Source organism: Narcine bancroftii, chromosome 2 (genome assembly GCF_036971445.1).
Source record: "Narcine bancroftii isolate sNarBan1 chromosome 2, sNarBan1.hap1, whole genome shotgun sequence".
Taxonomy (NCBI): Eukaryota; Metazoa; Chordata; class Chondrichthyes; order Torpediniformes; family Narcinidae; genus Narcine; species Narcine bancroftii.
The window spans coordinates 296,918,344-296,924,343 of NC_091470.1; positions in this window are offsets into that span (position 1 = coordinate 296,918,344).

Here is a 6,000-nt window from a genome sequence, read left to right on the forward strand (position 1 = left end):
CTCTGATGCTTTTTCATGGTCCATTTATAAATTAATCATAGGACACTCATTGATTCTTGTTATTTCACTTAAGAATGAAAGTCAGGCATGAATGCCTTTAACAAGTCTGTGGTGATTTTTAATTATAAACTTGTAGCGGGTTGCTATGGTTATAGCTCGAGGTATAATGGGGTTATAGCTCAAGGTTCAAGAAAGAAGACTCTCACATGAAGTGAATATAATTGACACTGACTTTATTGGGCTGCAGCTCTTCCTTTTATAAGCATTCGGCTGCATCACCACCGGGGTGTGGCTTGAGCAGGACTGGCTGCCAATTGGGTTGTCCTGGATGCACGGACTCGGGTTGGAAGCCCTGCAATCCGCTGGTGGTGATTGGTCGATTTGACTGCTATTCCTGCGGCTTATAGGAGTGGGTGCCTCATCCCACGTGCAGTTTGTTCGATCGCTGTGTTCAATGGCTATTTTCTGTGTCGGCCCACAGAGTGGGCTGCGGGCTGCTACACAACACCCCACCCCTCCCCCCACCCTCCCCCCCAGAACCAAAGATCAGGACACTGTCTTTTGAGGGCCAATCCCTGCACCGTGGGGTCGGGTGAGTGACTGGTTGGTTAAAGTCCAAGTGGGCCGGTTTCAACTGCTTGAGCGTGAAGGTCTTTTCCCTGGTGCCAATGTCCAACATGCAGGTGGAGGCATTGTGCCTGATGACACGGTATGGCCCTTCGTAAGGCCGCTAGAGAGGTGGCTGGTGAGCCCCACATCGGATAAATGCATAGTGACAATCTGCAGACTCTTTAGGACAAAGGTGCTGGGTTGCCTGAGAGCTATGGGCTTAACTGGGGCTAGTGAGCCCAGGCACTCACACAGTCGTGACTATGTGGCTGCAAGGAGCTCACCCAAGTCCTCAGAAGCAGCCACAAATTTGCCCTAGATGACCAGGGGTGCGCCATAGACCTACTTGGTAGAGAATGCCTCGAGATCCTTCTTTGGAGTGGTACAGATGCCTAGCAGGACCCAAGGGAGTTCATTGGCCCTGTTTGATCTAGTGAGTTGGGCCATCAAGGCTGTCTTCAGGTGCCAGTGTAACCTCTCCACCAACCTGTTGGCCTGCAGGTGGTGGAATTGGGTCCCCAGGGCATTTGCTAAGGCAGTCCACAGTCTGGAAGTGAATTTGGCACCCCTGTCGGATGTTAAATGTTCAAGGATCCCGAAATGTGCTACCCAGGTGCTCAGTAATGCCTGTGCACGCGCCTCCATAGAGATTTCAGTTAGTGGCACTGCCTCTGGCCATCTAGTCAGCCAGTCAACCATGGCCACAGATAACATGCACCTCTGGATATAGGTAGGGGCCCCACAATGTCGATATGCACATGGCTGAACTGACGGTATGTTGGTTCAAAGAGCTGTGGAGGGGTTTTAATGTGGGTCTGGACCTTGGATGCCTGGCACTGAGTACATGTTTTGGCTCCTGAGTGACCTCTTTATGGAGACATGCCAGACATAGCGGTTGGCCACCATTTTAACTGTATTGCTGATAGTGGGGTAAGCCAAATTGTGGAGCGAATCAAAAACTCACCTCCTCCATGCAGCCAGAAATCGGGGTATAGTTTGCCAGTTGTGGTTACCTGGGGAGATCTGAATGTCCTCTAGTTGCAGGCTAGAAAGTACCGGTATGTCAGGGTCTGCCTACTGCACATCAGCCAGGACCACATAGTCGATATCAGGGGAGGGGATAAGGCATTGGCTCCCACATTGGACTTGCCAGTGATATGTTCAATGACTGTTGAAAATTCAGATATGTAGGACAGGTGCCACTGTTGCCTGGTTGACTGATACACACTATCAAATACTTCAAAGGCTGAGTGAGGAACGATCGGCTTTAATACACATTAGCTTTCAGCTGGCTCAACTCCATGTGCTCGAATGAATGAAAGAGGGCAGGGAGGTCAACCTTTATGACCAGGTCACAGGGGGAGGGGGTAAGAGAGGGTTGAGTCATCAATGGACGGGATAAAATCAGGAGTGATAAAATCCCAAGGTGGAGAATTGAACTCTCCATCTATAATTATGATATCCTGTATCAGCCAGGCAAACTCAATGATCCCCCAGATGTCCTATCCCAGGGGTTGTGCACCAGAGCGCATCTTGACGATCTCCAGTCCCTCCACGATGACCTCTGTCACCCCAGAGTCACAAGGTTGTTCCACTTCATAAAAGCCCAGAATCTCCCGTACTCCAGTGAGTACTCCATATCCCAGCCAGTTATACACAGAGCAGCAACAGTATATATATCAACCCCTCTTTAATAAAGAATCTGTCCTAAAGGTTCAGCCAGTCAGGTGGCTTCCACTGCCTCTGTGACCTGCACAGCTCCACCGGTGGTGTACTGGCTGGCTCCATTGCTGGTCGGGTGTCTTGAGGTGGGGGGCAAGGCTGTTGCTGTAGTAGGTGGGATTTGGTTGTCTGTGGGGGTGGTTGAGGTGGTTGGCTCAGCTGGATGAGTGTCCCAGACATGTGGTGTGGGTGCCGGGGGCGTCACTAACCTGCACCAAGTCCTTGTAGCGGTTTATGTGTGTGTATATGGTGGCTGAGGCCTGGCACATGCCAGGTTCCAAACAGGGACTGTGTCCTCATGGTCATCGGGGTACTGGACATAAGCGCATTGTGGGTTAGTGTGCAGGACCTGCATTTCTTCCACCAATGGGTCGGTCTTATGGTCCCTCAAGTGATTTCTTAGTAGGACGGGTCTCGGAGATGAGAGCCAAGGTGGCAGAGTGGTTCCGTCGCCAACCTCCTGGGGAAGGAAAATATGTGTTCAAGTGGGGTCATATTTGTAGCAGTGCATAGGAGAGATCGGATGGCATGAAGTGCCTCTGGCAGGACTTCCTACCAGTGAGACACAGCCAGACCTTTTGACTTAAGAGCCAGGAGGATCACCTTCAAAATGGTGGCATTTTCTTGCTTCACCTGGCCATTTCCCTGGGGTTATAGCTTGTGGTCCTACTAGTGGCTCTGCCTCTAGCCAATAGGTACTGCCGCATGAAGGAGGACCTCCGATCTCTATGAATATCAGTACCCAAAGAGGGTGAATATACTGCAGAGTGCCCTAATAACTGAGGCAGAGGTCATGTTGGGACAAGGGATGGCAAACAGGAATCTGGAGAACTCATCTATGACGTTAAAGAAATAGGCGTTCCTAATGGTCAAGGACAGGGGTCCCTTGAAATTAATACTAAGTCGCTCAAAGGGGCGTGTGGCCTTGGTGAGATGTACCTTGTCAGGCTTGAAGAACTGCGGTTTACATTCCATGCAGACCCGACAGTGTTTGGTCAGAGACCTGACGTTCTCACTGGAGTACAGGAGGTTCCGGGCTTTTATGAAGTGGAACAACCTCGTGACTCCGGAGTGATGGAGGTCATCGTGGAAGGACTGGAGATGGTCAAGATGCGCTCTGGTGCCCATCCCCTGGGATATGACATCTGGGGGATCATTGAGTTTGCCTGGCTGATACAGGATATCATAATTATAGGTGGAGAGTTCAATTCTCCACCTCAGGATTTTATCATTCCTGATTTTATCCCGCAGTTTTGTGTTAAACTTGATGGCATGTTGGTCCATCAGCAGGGTAAATCTTTTCTCAGCCAGGTAGTGATGTCAGAGGCGTACTGCCTCAACGATCGCCTGTGCCTCCTTTTTGACTGAGGAGTACCGTGTCTTGGGGCCATAGAGGGTGCGGGAAAAATATGCTACTGGCCTGTCTGCCAGGTTGAGAGCGGCAGCCAGTGCGAAGTCAGAGGCATCGGTCTCCACCTGGAATGGGATGGATTCGTCCACGGCATGCATCATTGCTTTAGCAATGTCTCCTTTGATTTGGTTGAATGCTCCCTGGGCTTCTGCCAATAAGGGGAAGCTTATGGACCTTACTAAGGGGTAGGCTTTATCGGCATAATTGGGTGCTCATTAGGCATAGTAAGAAAAGGACCCCAGGCACCATTTCAGCACCTTGAGGTTGTGTGGTATCTGGAGCTCCCTGAGGGGACACATGCAGTTGGGGTCGGAGGCAATGACACCATGAGCCACGATGCATCTAAGAAGGGCCAGGTGAGTGGTAATAAACACACACTTCTCCTTGTTATGTCAAATTAAGAGACTTGACTGTGCTTAGAAATTTTGCCAGGTTTGTGTCGTGATCCTGCTGTTCATGGCCGCAGATGGTGACATTGTTAAGGTAGGGGAACATTGCTGTCGGTTTATGCCTGTCTACCATCCAATCCATCTCCCTTTGGAACACTGAGACCCCTTTGATGACTCCAAAGGGCACCGAGGAAGTGAAAAAGTCTGCTTTCCGCTTCAAAGGCAGTGTATTTGCAGTCCCTGGGTGAAGGGGGAGTTGGGAGTTGGTGGTACACCGACTTCAGGTCAATCATGGAGTATACTTTGTACTGGGCTATTTTATTGACCATATCAGCTATCCAGGGGAGGAGGTAAGCGTCTAGCAGAGTGAAGTGGTTGACCGACTGGCTGTGATCAATCACCTTACGAGGTTTGCTCCCACCCCTGACCACCACAACTTGGGCTCGCCATGGACTCAAACTGGAAGCTATGATCCCCTCCGCCAGGAGTCGCTGCACCTCAGACTTTATAAATGCCTGATCCTTGGCACTATAGCACCTTTTCGTCGCAATGGGCTTGCAGTCTGGGGTCAGGTTCTCAAATAATGATTGAGGGGATATGTGGAGGGTGGAGAGGTCTCAGGCAGGGGCCGACTGCAGTGGGAGGGGGTTGTGAGTCAGGGGTTGTATACCATTATGGGTGGTTGTGGTCTTCCTAACACCTTCATTGCACTCCTAAACTGGCTCTGGAAGTCAAGACCCAGGAGTAGCGGCGCAAAGAGCTGTAGCATTACAAACAAATCAAAGTTATCATAGCATTCACCCCACCACCGTTAAGGATGCTACACAGTACCCCCAGATCTCCACGGATTGTTCCTTTGTGGCCATAGAGATGGTGCTGCTCGTGGATCTGATAGAGAGAGAGAGAGTTTCTGGACAGCGTCCAGGTGAATAAAGCTCTCTGTGGCCCCACTGTCAAACAGACAGTTTGTTCTTTTCCTGTTTACCTCGATCTCCATCATTGAGTGGGTAATCAGATGAGGGCTGCCCTGGTTCAGAGTCATGAAGGCCAGGATCAGGTTGTCGTAGTCACTGTCAGAGGGGAGGCTCGACCAGTAAGATGACAGCGTTGACCACGCTGTCATATTGGTGAAAGAAGGAGGAAGTGATGTCATCTGGGCAGCAGAAGGTGGAGTGACATCATCCGGGAAGGCAGAGGAGGCACTAGGTAAGATGGCAACTCCCGAGTCACGCACATGGTCGAGTTATTTGGGGCCAGATGTGACGTCAGTGCTGCGCTGCTCGCTTGGGAAGATTTGGACTTACAGACATGCTGGTAATGTCCCTTCTTACCACATCCTGAACAGATCACCTCCTTAGCTGAACAGAGTTGTCGGGGGTGCTTCTGCTGGCTGCAGAACTGGCACCTCAGGTGACCAATTGCAGCGGCGGCAGTGGTGGGGTTGTGTCTCGCTATCATAGAGGACGTCTGTGATGCTGGGTCCCAACATGGTGGCAGCTGTGGTCCGTATGTGTAGGTCCCATTCTTACCAGCAATCTCGTTGGCTTTGGGCCGAGTCAAGGATCCTGCCAAACTGGAAGGCTCTCTTCAGGGGCAGCTTGTCCTCCTCGAGCAGTCACTGACGAATGTAGTCAGACCTCACTCCAGCCACGCAGGCATCTTGGACCAGCTCCTCTACACACTGGGAATGGGGGCTGTAGCAGTGCCCCAGCAGTCTCTTCCCAGGTTGTACAGTGCTCGGAGGAACTTATCCATGAACTCACTGAGTTGCTGTCTCCTTGAGGCCAGCCGGTACCGTGAGTACACTTCGTTCACCCAGGAACAGTAGAGATTGCAGAGTTCAATCATTGGTCTCTGGGTAGGTTATGC